The sequence below is a fragment of the Staurois parvus genome, unplaced genomic scaffold (assembly GCF_062004578.1).
Source record: "Staurois parvus isolate SC_StPar_1 unplaced genomic scaffold, SC_StPar_1.0 ptg001026l, whole genome shotgun sequence".
Lineage (NCBI taxonomy): Eukaryota > Metazoa > Chordata > Amphibia > Anura > Ranidae > Staurois > Staurois parvus.
The window spans coordinates 15844-33114 of record NW_028318822.1 but is presented as its reverse complement, the minus strand read 5'-3'; positions in this window follow the sequence as shown (position 1 = coordinate 33114).

The following is a 17271-nucleotide window of genomic DNA, read 5'->3' as shown; positions in this document are numbered from 1 at the left end:
ACCAATAGCAGCGCGGGTAGGGCGCCACATGCGCACCCCCTACATGGACCTAAAAAATGTGATTTTGCGCAGAGTGGCCGCCATGTTGCAGTATATCTGCTATAGGGCGGTAGGCAAATGGTTAATTACTTTGACATCCAAATAAAGGGCAACATATTTCAATAAAGTATTAAAGTGCCCTTGTGCTTTCAATTATTTACATTATTTTGCAAAATAACTGATTTCTTATTAAAGCGTTTGTGGTCAAAAGTGCTCTCTTCAAACAGTCCATGCCGTAGTGCAGGGGTGTAAAACTGGCGGCCCTCCAGCTGTTGCCAAACTACAAGTCCCATCATGCCTCTGCCTTTGGGAGTCATGCTTGTAACTGTCAATTTTGCAATGCCTCATGGGACTTGTAGTTTGTCAACAGCTGGAGGGCCGCCAGTTTGACACCCATGGTCTAAGGCAGGGGTGTCAAACTGGCGGCCCTCCAGCTGTTGCCAAACTACAAGTCCCATCATGCCTCTGCCTTTGGGAGTCATGCTTATAACAGTCAATCTCGCAATGCCTCATGGGACTTGTTGTTTGGCAACAGCTGGAGGGCCACCAGTTTGACACCCGTACTGTAGTGGTTCAGCGATCCTCCACCACCAACACAGAACACTCACCAGATTTATGTGATTACCTATCATAGGTTAGCCATACAACTCTTAGTATCATGGATAACCACCATTTCCTTTCTCTTTTCTGGGCCGGCTGTGCTCCTTCCTCTCACGTATCTCACATTCCATGTAAGGAGAGATGGAGGGAGACTCCTATAGTGTGATATCTTCAAGAACAGTTACCATGTCCACCATGCTACTCACATTGTTAGGTGTATAACTTATCACCGGGATAAGTGCGGATGTTGTAATATCCATAATATAGGTAACTCAGTCGTGGATCTACATTCTCTCACCGTCCCGACGTGGTGTTTCCTCCTGGCGTTCTCAAGAGGCTGCGTGTTAGGGCGCAGGAAGTGACGTCATCCAAAATCGAAAGTGGTGGACCAAGGAGAAGGTGAAGCTCAGAGAACTTGGAGCCACGTCTCCGTTACCTATGTTATTGATATACAGTATCTCCAGTGAGTCCCCCCCTCACATTTTTGGAAATATTCGATCTTTTCATGTGACAACACTGAAGAAATGACACTTTGCTACAATGTGACGTAGTCAGTGTACAGCTTGTATAACATGTAAATTTGCTGTCCCCTCAAAATAACTCAACACACCGCCATTAATGTCTAAACCGCTGGCAACAAAAGTGACTCCACCCCTAAGTGACAAGGTCCAAATTGGGCCCAATTAGCCATTTTCCCTCCCCAGTGTCATGTGACTCGTTAGTGTTACAAGGTCTCAGGTGTGAATGGGGAGCGGGTGGGTTACATTTGGTGTGATCGCTCTCACTCTCTCATACTGGTCACTGGAAGTTCAACATGGCACCTCATGGCAAAGAACTCTCTGAGGATCTGAAAACAAGAATTGTTGCTCTACATAAAGATGGCCTAGGCTAAAAGAAGATTGCCAAGACCCTGAAACTGAGCTGCAGCACGGTGGCCAAGACCATACAGCGGTTTAACAGGACAGGTTCCACTCAGAACAGGCCTCGCCATGGTCCACCAAAGAAGTTGAGTTCACGTGCTCAGCATCATATCCGGAGGTTGTCTTTGGGACGTATGACGTATGAGTGCTGCCAGCATTGCTGCAGCGGTTGAAGGGGGGGGCAGCCTGTCAGTGCTCAGACCATACGCCGCACACTGCATCAAATTGGTCTGCATGGCTGTCATCCCAGAAGGAAGCCTCTTCTAAGATGATGCACAAGAAAGCCGCAAACAGTTTGCTGAAGACAAGCAGACTAAGGACATGGATTACTGGAAGCGTGTCCTGTGGTCTGATGACACCAACATCAACTGATGTGGTTCAGGTGGTGTCAAGCGTGTGTGGCGGCAACCAGGTGAGGAGCACAAAGAAAGAAAGTGGAGACCAGGGGAAAGAGATCCCTAAGGTCAAGGGGTCCCAATGAGGGCAAACTGCGGCTTACATGAAAAACCAATTCAACCATTTATTGTAGTAAATATACGAAGACATGTAAAAACAACAAAAAAGAGACCTCACCACCGCCATCAAAGAGAAATGAAGGATTGAAATGACGTGGTCATCCAAGATGACACCATGCGCTGAGAAGTCCCGGCACCTCAGTGGGAGTACTATGCCAATAGGGGGTCATGCACTACATGAATATAGAAAAGAGAGGAGCCATGTGAATATATATCATCTAAACATTATGGTACAAAAAGAGAAACATGGTAGTAATCTGTGAGTAATCTCCTATATAACTAGTCTTGACTCAGAATGACCAGAACTCAATCATAATGCTGGCTACAGGAGAAAAGGAAAACATTGGTTAGTATGTCCATAATGGTTCCATAATTGCAGTAGTTCCTGACAGGACCAGGTATTGGCTATATGTAGTAGAGCAATATGTAATAAAGCTAGTCCAATGATGGAGATGTTGTAAACCATGAGCCCACCCTAGAGTAACTGAGTGTAAATGTTAATCAGGACAGTCCCCCAGGGGCGGACTGACCATTTGGAAACTCGGGCACTGCCCGTGGGCCCAGGGTCAGTAGGGGGCCCCATGAGATGCCCCTGGTACCTTTTTCATAGGCTTTTTTGAGTTTGGGCAAGGACACAGGGGCCCCATGATCCCCTATTGCCCAGGGGCCCCATGAGTTGTCGGTCCGCCCCTGGTCCCCCCCATAGCAGAGCCCAGACAGGGAAGTACTATATGAGTATAATGAGTATTCACAAATACAGCAGTAATTGCAATATCAACTGATGAATGTAGAACAATGTAGAATTCACACACTTTCGGTTGCTTAACTCAGATGATGCTGACCATGCATAATATATGGCTGAAATATAAACCATTTCATAGATTGGTGTAAAAAATGGTCTCACCACCTTCAACCCACATATATTATAGGAATGCCGTCCTACACCAATATCCAAAGGTGTAATAGAGACATTTAAAAGAAGTGGAACTTATATACTGTCATAAGTCTAAATTTGAGCACATAGCACCTTGACATACAATATATAGAAAATTATGTGTGTATATAGGTATATGTGTATGGATAAATGCGCACAGTGGGGATACGATTAGTAAATAAACAATAACCAAAGTGTTCAAAAACTATAAACGGAAGAGTAAATTAGAAAAATATCAGAAATATTATATGATACTGTCAAAAAAAAATTAAATAATAATCAAAAATATCAATGAATGACTAAGGGTCCAGAAATATCTGGAGGCTACATTCATTATTGAGACCGACCGGTGCCATGGATCCCAATGTGAATATCCATTCCTTTTCTTTACGCAAAAGAATGGTGTCAATGTCACCCCGCCCTGAGGAAAGTTTTAAAGCATATATAGCTTTTATTCGTAATCAAGTGGGAGAAGATCGGTGCATCCGAGCAAAATGTTCTGCCACTGGTGTACGGTCATGGTGGTTGCAAATGCTGCTGATATTTTCACCTATGCGGACTCTTAATGGGCGTTTGGTTTTGCCAATATACATTTTATTGCAAGGGCATAACAACATACAAATCACTCTCATCGTCGCACAATTGACGAAATGTTTAATACGAAAAGAGTTTTCACCAGTGGCATCTGTGAATGTATCTGTGCGGTCAACATACTTGCAGATAGAGCAATGGCCGCAAGGATACATTCCCTTTAACCACATGCTGCCCAGCCACTGTATAAATACGGCGGCAGGGCGGCACGGCGGCACGGCTGAGCAAAACCACATTTTAAAACATGTGTTTTGTAAACAGGTAGGGGGCGCGCGCGAGGCGCGCCGCCGCCCTAACTGTCCCGCCGATCACAGCCGCGGATGTCAGTCGCCGGGTCACAGTCGGTCGTTACCGGCTATGTCCCGAGCGATCGGCGGCAATCGCTGACAGAGAGCACAGCTGCAGTAGCTGTGCTTTCTGTCAGTTCCCTGACAGCTCCAGGACACGCTGATCGGGACAGAAGAGTTTCTCTCTCCGGATCAGCGGTGTTCCCTGCAGTACACACCCCGCCCCCTAGTAAAACACTCCGCTCACACAGATAACCCTTCCCTGAATAATAAAGTTAACCCCTTCCTCCCCCGTGCCATTAGTACAGTGTCAGTGTTTTTTTTTTTGCACTGATCACTGTATTGGTGTCACTGGGGATGTCAGTGACCCCAAGTCAGTACCCCCCAATGTCAGAATGTCCGCCGCAGTCCCGCCATAAGTCACTGATCGCCATCATAAGTCGCTGATCGCCGCCATTATTAGTATAAAAAAACCCTAAAAATCCCAGTATCTTTCCAGCCATTTGTAAACGCTATAACTTTCACGTAAACCAATTAATTTACACGTATTGGGGGTTTTTTTTAGCAAAGACATGTCGCAGAATGCATTTTGGCAGAAATTTATGACTAAATTTGATTTTTACATTTTTTTTACTGGACATGTTTTATAGCAAAAAGTCCAAAATATTGTTTTTTTTCCTCAAAATTGTCAGCCTTTTTTTTTATAGCGCAAAAAATAAAAACCGCACAGGCGATCAAATACCACCGAAAGAAAGCTCAATTTGTGAGAAAAAAAGGATGTAAATTTAATTTATGTACCGTATTGCATGACCGGGCAATTGTCTGTTAAACTAGCGCAGCGCTGTATAGCAAAAGAATGGCGTAAATTGCAGTATCTATACCAGGGGTGGGCAAACTTTTTGACTTGAGGGCCGCAATGGGTTCATATATTGGACCCGGGGGCCGGACCAAGAGTAGATGAATGATGTGTATGTGTCATCCATAGTAAGTATAGTAATATTCCCCCATAGTAAGCATAGTAATTAATCCCCCATATAGTAATTCATCCCCCATAGTAATTCATCCCCCATAGTAATTCATCCCCCATCTAGTAATTCATCCCCCATATAGTAATTCATCCCCCATAGTAATTCATCCCCCATAGTAATTCATCCCCCATATAGTAATTCATCCCCCATAGTAATTCATCCCCCATAGTAATTCATCCCCCATATAGTAATTCATCCCCCATAGTAATTAATCCCCCATATAGTAATTCATCCCCCATAGTAATTCATCCCCCATAGTAATTCATCTCCCATATAGTAATTCATCCCCCATAGTAATTAATCCCCCATATAGTAATTCATCCCCCATAGTAATTCATCCCCCATATAGTATTTCATCCCCCATATAGTAATTCATCCCCCCTATAGTAATTCATCCCCCATATAGTAATTAATCCCCCATATAGTAATTCATCCCCCATATAGTATTTCATCCCCCATATAGTATTTCATCCCCCATATAGTAATTAATCCCCCATATAGTAATTCATCCCCCACATAGTAATTCATCCCCCATATAGTAATTCATCCCCCATATAGTATTTCATCCCCCATAGTAATTCATCCCCCATAGTAATTCATCCCCCATATAGTAATTCATCCCCCATAGTAATTCATAACCCATATAGTAATTCATCCCCCATAGTAATTCATCCCCCCTATAGTAATTCATTCCCCATATTAATTCATCCCCCATATTAAGTCCCCAAGTCCCCCCTGTGTCAATTCACTTACCTTTGCTCCGCGCGTTCCTCTCGCCGTGTTCCCGCGCCATTCCGGTGTAGCATGAAAATCTGTCTCCTATGAGGATCTGTCCCCCTCGACGTATCTGCGCATGTGCCAGTTTCAGGCATTAGCAGCCGATCGGCGATCTCCGGCACATGCGCAGATACGTCGAGGGGGACAGATCCTCATAGGAGACAGATTTTCATGCTACACTGGTCTTCACGGCGGACTGTGAGAGGAGCGTAGCGGGAGCCTAGCTCCGCGGGCCGGATTAAAAGGTCCGCCGGGCCGTATACGGCCCGCGGGCCGTAGTTTGCCCATTGCTGATCTATACCATAGTTTGTAGACGCTATAACTTTCACACAAAGCAATCAATATACACTTATTGGGATTTTTTTACCAAAAACATGGAGCAGAATACATTTTGGCCTAAATTTATAACCAACTTTGAGTTTACTATATATTTTTTTATAGCTGAAAGTAAAAAATATTGTTTTTCTTCAAAATTTTTGCCCTTTTATTGTTTATAGCGTGAAAAATAAAAAGCGCACAGGTGATCAAATACCACCAAAAGAAAGCTCTATTTGTGTGAAAAAAAGGACGTAAATTTCGTTTGGGTGCAGCATTGCATGACCGCGCAATTATCAGTTGAATTAGTGCAGCGCCGAGTAGCAAAAAGAGGCCTGGTCATTAAGGGGGGTAAATCCTCTGGAGCGCAAGTGGTTAATGGAGCCAAGGAAGTAAGTCAAGTCCTAGGGGGAGTACGTACAAATTCTGACTGTACGAGATTATCATGTAAGTTCTTGGCATGTTTAGCCACCATGAAAGGCCTCGAGCCTACGATAGAAGACAGCTCTGGTGTTTGGGTAAGTATGTTCCAATGCTTGGTAAGGACCGTGCGCACCGCTTCCCATTGAGTACCAAACCTTGTAATGATCTGCACAGGAGCAGATTCAATAGAGGGAGATTTGGCTTCGGCAGTGGTCAGAAGTTCACTACGATTTCGCCTAGATGCTTTAAAACAAAATTTCCGGAGATTTCCATGAGAGTATCCTCTCTCTCGGAATCTTCGATAGAGATCCTGGGCCTCATCTACATAATCCCCTTGGTCTGTACAGTTGTGGCGGAGCCTGACAAACTGACCTGTAGGTATTCCTCTAATGAGTGAATGAGGGTGGTGGCTCGATGCCAACAACAAAGTTTTCGCCACAGTTTCCTTACGAAAGGTTTTAGTGGATAGTTTTTCAGCTTTGATGGATATTAGCAAATCCAAAAAGGAAATCTGATGCCCATCGAAAGTGTACGTCAGTCTAATGTTTCTATCATTCTGTCATACCATTCTGTTGCTTAAAGAAAAGAAATAGTGGGGAAAAAAAGAAAAGGAATGGATATTCAAGTTGGGATCAATGGCACCGGTCGGTCTCAATGATGAATGTAGCCTCCATATATTTGTGGACCCTTAGTCATTCATTGATATTTTTGATTATTATTTAATTTTTTTTTTTGACAGAGCTCCCATGGAATTACCCCGTACCTGATGGTAGGAGGCCCCCAGGAACTGGAAAAAATGGAAATGCAAAGCAAACTCCAGCAATTTGACCAAAAATTTGTTTTGGGCACCCATGGATTTGATCAAGGAAGTGGGCCACCGCATTAATGCCCCAAACATGGGGGACTGATGTGTAAAGCAATTCGACATCTATGCTGACCAGGAAAGTATCTAGGGGTACCGTGATCTGTGATGTTTTAAATAAAACATATCGGGTATCCTGAACGTAAGATGGAAGCTTGAACACCATCTCCTTGATCAAGGCATCAAGATATTTACCAATGCGTTTCAAAGGGCCTCCTATAGCAGAGATAATAGGTCGTCCAGGGGGATCAATAAGTCTTTTGTGGACTTTTGGAATAATATATACTGTATAGTAGGGATGTTATAGTCCTCAACTTGTAGGTAATTGCATTCCTTGGTAGATATAAGTCCTGCTTCACACGCCAGAGTCAATTTCCTACTAAGTGAGGACACTAATTTGGGAAAAGGATTGAAATCCAATTTCGCATAAGTGGACTCATCCATAAGTTGTCACCTAATCTCACGCTCAGGGGTGGAGTGACAACTCATGGGGCCCCCGGGCAATAGGGGATCATGGGGCCTCTGTGTCCTTGCCCAAACACAAAAAAGCCTATGAAAAAGGTACCAGGGGTATCTCATGGGGCCCCCTACTGACCCCGGGCCCTCGGGCAGAGCCCAAGTTTCCAAAGGGTCAGTCCGTCCCTGCTCACGCTCATAATTAGTAGCGGTCATCAAGACCACATTGCCTCCTTTATCGCTTGGCTTAATGACTAGATCCAATGCTCTTTTTAATTCATTGAGTGCACGACGTTCATCACGAGTAAGATTGTCATTGCCTCTCATATCCCAATCAATGAAAGCAAGATCCCTTTGAACGAGATCCAAAAATACAATTAACTATTTGTTCTTTTTAAATGGTGGCATCTTTGTGTATCAAATCATTAAGCCAGCTGATCTAAGCCAAGAGTGGTCAGAGTCCTCCTCAATTTCCTGACTGGATGGTGTTTCCTCCAAAAGGGACATCAAAGTCTCCATAGCCTGTTGATCAGTTCACTGTAGGGAGTAGACTCAGATGTCTGTCCACTAACGGAAATTGTGAAAAGTTGATAACCCTAAGATCTGTGGTCGATGATGCAATCTCATCTATTATTGATGTTATCGACGTTTCTGGCTGCGGGTCTCGCGTCCTTGGTTTCTGTCTCTCTCTTTGTCTTTTCCTTTTCCTCTTTCTATTCTGTCGTTTTGATTTATTACCTTGTATTTGTCGGTTGTTTTGAGAATACCGCGGTTCAATCCGCCGGTATCCTTGTCTAAAGAAACGACAGATTTAGAATCACCTTCGTCACTCTCAGAAGAACTAGTCCTATTAAAGTTAGAGGAATAGGAATGAAGGGGACGCGATCGACTGCGGTTACGGGTATTGGTGAGATCGAAGATCTCCCCGCGGGTCCAGTCATCTAAGTCACCTTGAAATTTGGTCTGTTTAGTAGCTTGAAGGTTGCGCTGTATTTTGTCAATCTCCTTCCTGAGAAGGTCATTTAGTCGTGTAAATTCTGTGTCATCTTTATATGATTCTAAAGCTTTAGTACTCTCCTCAAGGGCATTCATAAGTTCACCAAGTTGTATCTGTTCTTCCTCTACTATTAATTTCATCATTTTAAGCCCATGTTGGATACAGTTTTCCTTCCATTTGGAGAGGAATCGATCAGTTTGCAAGTGTTCAGCTGGAACCACCTTCTCCCGCAATCCCTTAGGGATGATGCCACTTTCAATATAAGATACTAGGGAAAAGATATCCCATTTACGATTCAAATATTTGATATTAAGTTTTTTATGATGTTTGAACAGACTTTTGATGGTCTCTGTCCCCAAGGTGGCTCCATCCCATGGATAATGGGAGAAGGTGGATCAAATTTTGGCCTCTATATCCTCTCCATTGATATAAGCCATGAGCAAGAAAATAAAAATGTAATGAATGTGAATTCAATATAGTAAACTACAATAGTTCCCCTCTGTGCGCATACCAAACTACATCGTGAGTTATAGTCCCAACTAATAAAATTTCAAATAGTAGCTCTGAGGCGTAGGTGAGGTCAAAAATCAAATGAATTTTTTTTTTTACAGTATCATATAATATTTCTGATATTTTTCTAAATTATTCTTCAGTTTATGGTTTTTTAATACTTTGGTTATTGTTTATTTACTAATCGTATCCCCAATGTGCGCATTTATCCATACACATAGACCTATACACACACATACTTTTCTATATATTGTATGTCAAGGTGCTATGTGCACAAATTTAGACTTATGACAGTATATTATTATTATTATTATACAGTATTTATATAGCGCCAATAGTTCGCTCAGCGCTGTACATTATAGTGGGAAACAGTACAGTAACAATACAATTCGATACACGAGGGGTTCGAGGGCCCTGCTCCATGGAGCTTACAATCTAGGAGGGAGGGGAGAGTGGTACAGGAGGAAATAGCTGTGGGGGATGGAGTGGTGGGAAGAGCGGAGGAGATCAGCAATTAGGTGAGGGCTGGGTGGGCTTCTCTGAAGAGATGGGTTTTCAGGGTGCGCCTAAAGATGAGGATGGTCGGTGACAGTCTGATGGATTGGGGTAGTGAGTTCCAGAGGATGGGGGAAGCCCTGGAGAAGTCCTGGAGACGGGCATGGGAGGAGGAGACCAGGGAACTGGAGAGTAGGACATCTTGTTAGGAGTGGAGAGTGCGTATGGGTGGTATATGGATATCAGGTCGGTGATGTACTTTGGGGCAGTGTTATGAACAGCTTTGTACGTCAATGTTAATATTTAGAATTTTATGCGTTGGGCAATTGGAAGCCAGTGGAGGGATTGGCAGAGGGGGGTGGCGGATACGGAGTGGTTGGTAAGGTGGATGAGTCTGGCCGCAGAATTCAGGATAGACTGAAGCGGGGATAGCCTGTGTTGAGGTAAGCGGGCGAGGGGGGAGTTGCAGTAATCAAGTCGTGATATGATAAGGGAGTGGATGAGTTGCTTTGTGGTTTCTGGAGTTAGGAACGTGTGTATTTTGGAGACGTTGCGGAATATAAGTTCCACTTCTTTTAAATGTCATACTTTGGTCTTAGAATGTCTTTCTTTTGAGATGACAGTGGTCATCTTTTTTCTAGCCTTGGATTGGTTATCGATGGAGCACACATATTGAGAATATTTGAAAGTGAGGCTCCTTACGAGTATAAAGGACTCCATTTACATGGCTGCTTTCAGTCTGAAGAAGACTCGGTGGGCGAAACGCGTTACGTCACATCTGGGACCCCTACCCTGCTAAGCTGCCGCAGACTCTGCATCAGCGATATCGACCGCGGGACCCCTACCATGCTACGTTGCCGCAGACTCTGCATCAGCGATATCGACCGCGGGACCCCAACCCTGCTACATTGCCGCAGACTCTGCATCAGCGATATCGACCGCGGGACCCCTACCCTGCTACATTGCCGCAGACTCTGCATCAGCCATATCAACCGCGGGACCCCTACCCTGCTACATTGCCGCAGACTCTGCATCAGCCATATCGACCACGGGACCCCTACCCTGCTACATTGCCGCAGACTCTGCATCAGCCATATCGACCACGGGACCCCTACCCTGCTACATTGCCGCAGACTCTGCATCAGCCATATGGACCACGGGACCCCTACCCTGCTACATGGCCGCAGACTCTGCATCAGCCATATGGACCACGGGACCCCTACCCTGCTACATGGCCGCAGACTCTGCATCAGCCATATGGACCACGGGACCCCTACCCTGCTACATGGCCGCAGACTCTGCATCAGCCATATGGACCACGGGACCCCTACCCTGCTACATGGCCGCAGACTCTGCATCAGCCATATGGACCACGGGACCCCTACCCTGCTACATGGCCGCAGACTCTGCATCAGCCATATGGACCACGGGACCCCTACCCTGCTACATGGCCGCAGACTCTGCATCAGCCATATGGACCACGGGACCCCTACCCTGCTACATGGCCGCAGACTCTGCATCAGCCATATCGAGCACGGGACCCCTACCCTGCTACATGGCCGCAGACTCTGCATCAGCCATATCGAGCACGGGACCCCTACCCTGCTACATGGCCGCAGACTCTGCATCAGCGATATCGAGCACGGGACCCCTACCCTGCTACATGGCCGCAGACTCTGCATCAGCAATATCGAGCACGGGACCCCTACCCTGCTACATGGCCGCAGACTCTGCATCAGCCGTATCGAGCACGGGACCCCTACCCTGCTACATCGCCGCAGACTCTGCATCAGCCGTATCGAGCACGGGACCCCTACCCTGCTACATCGCCGCAGACTCTGCATCAGCCGTATCGAGCACGGGACCCCTACCCTGCTACATCGCCGCAGACTCTGCATCAGCCGTATCGAGCACGGGAATCCTACCCTGCTACATCGCCGCAGACTCTGCATCAGCCGTATCGACCACGGGACCCCTACCCTGCTACATCGCCTCAGACTCTGCATCAGCCATATCGAGCACGGGACCCCTACCCTGCTACATCGCCGCAGACTCTGCATCAGCGATATCAAGCACGGGACCCCTACCCTGCTACATCGCCGCAGACTCTGCATCAGCAGTATCGAGCACGGGACCCCTACCCTGCTACATCGCCGCAGACTCTGCATCAGCCGTATCGAGCACGGGACCCCTACCCTGCTACATCGCCGCAGACTCTGCATCAGCCGTATCGAGCACGGGACCCCTACCCTGCTACATCGCCGCAGACTCTGCATCAGCCGTATCGAGCACGGGAACCCTACCCTGCTACATCGCCGCAGACTCTGCATCAGCCGTATCGAGCACGGGAACCCTACCCTGCTACATCGCCGCAGACTCTGCATCAGCCGTATCGAGCACGGGACCCCTACCCTGCTACATCGCCGCAGACTCTGCATCAGCCGTATCGAGCACGGGACCCCTACCCTGCTACATCGCCGCAGACTCTGCATCAGCCGTATCGACCACGGGACCCCTACCCTGCTACATCGCCGCAGACTCTGCATCAGCCGTATCGACCACGGGACCCCTACCCTGCTACATCGCCGCAGACTCTGCATCAGCCGTATCGACCACGGGACCCCTACCCTGCTACATCGCCGCAAACTCTGCATCAGCCGTATCAACCACGGGACCCCTACCCTGCTACATCGCCGCAGACTCTGCATCAGCCGTATCGAGCACGGGACCCCTACCCCGCTACATCGCCGCAGACTCTGCATCAGCGGTATCGAGCACGGGACCCCTACCCCGCTACATCGCCGCAGACTCTGCATCAGCGGTATCGAGCACGGGACCCCTACCCCGCTACATCGCCGCAGACTCTGCATCAGCGATATCGACCACGGGACCCCTACCCCGCTACATCGCCGCAGACTCTGCATCAGCGATATCGACCACGGGACCCCTACCCCGCTACATCGCCGCAGACTCTGCATCAGCGATATCGACCACGGGACCCCTACCCCGCTACATCGCCGCAGACTCTGCATCAGCGATATCGACCACGGGACCCCGGGACCCTTACCCTGCTACATCGCCGCAGACTCTGCATCAGCGATATCGACCGCGGGACTCCTACCCTGCTACATCGCCGCAGACTCTGCATCAGCGATATCGACCGCGGGACCCCTACCCTGCTACGTCGCCGCAGACTCTGCATCAGCGATATCGACCGCGGGACCCCTACCCTGCTACGTCGCCGCAGACTCTGCATCAGCGATATCGACCGCGGGACCCCTACCCTGCTACGTCGCCGCAGACTCTGCATCAGCGATATCGACCGCGGGACCCCTACCCTGCTACGTCGCCGCAGACTCTGCATCAGCCATATCGACCACGGCACCCCTACCCTGCTACATTGCCGCAGACTCTGCATCAGCCGTATCGACCACGGCACCCCTACCCTGCTACATGGCCGCAGACTCTGCATCAGCCGTATCGACCACGGGACCCCTACCCTGCTACATGGCCGCAGACTCTGCATCAGCCGTATCGACCACGGGAACCCTACCCTGCTACATGGCCGCCGACTCTGCATCAGCCGTATCGAGCACGGGACCCCTACCCTGCTACATGGCCGCAGACTCTGCATCAGCCGTATCGAGCACGGGACCCCTACCCTGCTACATGGCCGCAGACTCTGCATCAGCCGTATCGAGCACGGGACCCCTACCCTGCTACATGGCCGCAGACTCTGCATCAGCCGTATCGAGCACGGGACCCCTACCCTGCTACATGGCCGCAGACTCTGCATCAGCCGTATCGAGCACGGGACCCCTACCCTGCTACATGGCCGCAGACTCTGCATCAGCCGTATCGAGCACGGGACCCCTACCCTGCTACATCGCCGCAGACTCTGCATCAGCCGTATCGAGCACGGGACCCCTACCCTGCTACATCGCCGCAGACTCTGCATCAGCCGTATCGAGCACGGGACCCCTACCCTGCTACATCGCCGCAGACTCTGCATCAGCCGTATCGAGCACGGGACCCTACCCTGCTACATCGCCGCAGACTCTGCATCAGCCGTATCGAGCACGGGACCCCTACCCTGCTACATCGCCGCAGACTCTGCATCAGCGGTATCGACCACGGGACCCTACCCTGCTACATCGCCGCAGACTCTGCATCAGCCGTATCGACCACGGGACCCCTACCCTGCTACATCGCCGCAGTAGCAGACTCTGCATCAGCCAGACTCTGCATCAGCGATATCGACCACGGGACCCCGGGACCCTTACCCTGCTACATCGCCGCAGACTCTGCATCAGCGATATCGACCGCGGGACTCCTACCCTGCTACGTCGCCGCAGACTCTGCATCAGCGATATCGACCGCGGGACCCCTACCCTGCTACGTCGCCGCAGACTCTGCATCAGCGATATCGACCGCGGGACCCCTAACCCCTACCCTGCTACGTCGCCACAGACTCTGCATCAGCGATATCGACCGCGGGACCCCTACCCTGCTACGTCGCCGCAGACTCTGCATCAGCGATATCGACCGCGGGACCCCTACCCTGCTACATTGCCGCAGACTCTGCATCAGCCGTATCGACCACGGCACCCCTACCCTGCTACATTGCCGCAGACTCTGCATCAGCCGTATCGACCACGGGAACCCTACCCTGCTACATGGCCGCAGACTCTGCATCAGCCGTATCGAGCACGGGACCCCTACCCTGCTACATGGCCGCAGACTCTGCATCAGCCGTATCGAGCACGGGACCCCTACCCTGCTACATGGCCGCAGACTCTGCATCAGCCGTATCGAGCACGGGACCCCTACCCTGCTACATGGCCGCAGACTCTGCATCAGCGGTATCGAGCACGGGACCCCTACCCTGCTACATGGCCGCAGACTCTGCATCAGCGGTATCGAGCACGGGACCCCTACCCTGCTACATGGCCGCAGACTCTGCATCAGCGGTATCGAGCACGGGACCCCTACCCTGCTACATGGCCGCAGACTCTGCATCAGCCGTATCGAGCACGGGACCCCTACCCTGCTACATGGCCGCAGACTCTGCATCAGCCGTATCGAGCACGGGACCCCTACCCTGCTACATGGCCGCAGACTCTGCATCAGCCGTATCGAGCACGGGACCCCTACCCTGCTACATGGCCGCAGACTCTGCATCAGCCGTATCGAGCACGGGACCCCTACCCTGCTACATGGCCGCAGACTCTGCATCAGCCGTATCGACCACGGGACCCCTACCCTGCTACATCGCCGCAGACTCTGCATCAGCGGTATCGACCACGGGACCCTACCCTGCTACATCGCCGCAGACTCTGCATCAGCGGTATCGACCACGGGACCCTACCCTGCTACATCGCCGCAGACTCTGCATCAGCGGTATCGACCACGGGACCCCTACCCTGCTACATCGCCGCAGACTCTGCATCAGCCATATCGACCACGGGACCCCTACCCTGCTACATCGCCGCAGACTCTGCATCAGCCATATCGACCACGGGACCCCTACCCTGCTACATCGCCGCAGACTCTGCATCAGCCGTATCGACCACGGGACCCCTACCCTGCTACATCGCCGCAGACTCTGCATCAGCCGTATCGACCACGGGACCCCTACCCTGCTACATCGCCGCAGACTCTGCATCAGCGGTATCGACCACGGGACCCCTACCCTGCTACATCGCCGCAGACTCTGCATCAGCGGTATCGACCACGGGACCCTACCCTGCTACATCGCCGCAGACTCTGCATCAGCGGTATCGACCACGGGACCCCTACCCTGCTACATCGCCGCAGACTCTGCATCAGCGGTATCGATCACGGGACCCCTACCCTGCTGCATGGCCGCAGACTCTGCATCAGCGATATCGACCACGGGACCCCTACCCTGCTACATGGCCGCAGACTCTGCATCAGCGGTATCGACCACGGGACCCCTACCCTGCTACATCGTCGCAGACTCTGCATCAGCGATATCGACCACGGGACCCCTACCCTGCTACATCGCCGCAGACTCTGCATCAGCGATATCGACCACGGGACCCCTACCCTGCTACATCGCCGCAGACTCTGCATCAGCGATATCGACCACGGGACCCTTACCCTCCTACATCGCCGCAGACTCTGCATCAGCGGTATCGATCACGGGACCCCTACCCTGCTACATCGCCGCAGACTCTGCATCAGCGGTATCGACCACGGAACCCCTACCCTGCTACATCGCCGCAGACTCTGCATCAGCGATATCGACCACGGGACGCCTACCCTGCTACATCGCCGCAGACTCTGCATCAGCGATATCGACCACGGGACCCCTACCCTGCTACATCGCCGCAGACTCTGCATCAGCCATATCGACCATCATCTCTATTACACCTTTGGATATTGGTGTAGGACGGCATTCCTATAATATATGTGGGTTGAAGGTGGTGAGACCATTTTTTACACCAATCTATGAAATGGTTTATATTTCAGCCATATATTATGCATGGTCAGCATCATCTGAGTTAAGCAACCGAAAGTGTGTGAATTCTACATTGTTCTACATTCATCAGTTGATATTGCAATTACTGCTGTATTTTTTAATACTTATTATACTCCTAGTACTTCCCTGTCTGGGCTCTGCTATGGGGGGGACCAGGGACGGACTGACAACTCTTGGGGCCCCTGGGAAATAGGGGATCATGGGGCCCCTGTGTCCTTGCCCAAACTCAAAAAAGCCTATGAAAAAGGTACCAGGGGCATCTCATGGGGCCCCCTACTGACCCTGGGCCCACGGGCAGTGCCCGAGTTTCCAAATGGTCAGTCGGCCCCTGGGGGGGACTGTCCTGATTAACTTTTACACTCAGTTACTCTAGGGTGGGCTCATGGTTTACAAAATCTCCATCATTGGACTAGCTTTATTACATATTGCTCTACTACATATAGCCAATACCCGATCCTATCAGGAACTACTGCAACTATGGAACCATTATGGACATACTAACCAACGTTTTCCTTTTCTCCTGTAGCCAGCATTATGATTGAGTTCTGGTCATTCTGAGTCAAGACTAGTTATATAGGAGATTACTCACAGATTACTACCATGTTTCTCTTTTTGTACCATAATGTTTAGATGATATATATTCACATGGCTCCTCTCTTTTCTATATTCATGTAGTGCATGACCCCCTATTGGCATAGTACTCCCACTGAGGTGCCGGGACTTCTCAGCGCATGGTGTCATCTTGGATGACCACGTCATTTCAATCCTTCATTTCTCTTTGATGGCGGTGGTGAGGTCTCTTTTTTGTTATTTTTACATGTCTGCGTATATTTACTGCAATAAATGGTTGAATTGGTTTGTCATGTAAGCCGCAGTTTGTCCTCATTGGGACCCCTTGACCTTAGGGATCTCTTTCCCCTGGTCTCCACTTTCTTTCTTTGTACTCCTCACCTGGTTGCCGCCACACACGCTTGACACCATCTGCACCCAATCAGTTGATGTTGGTGTCATCAGACC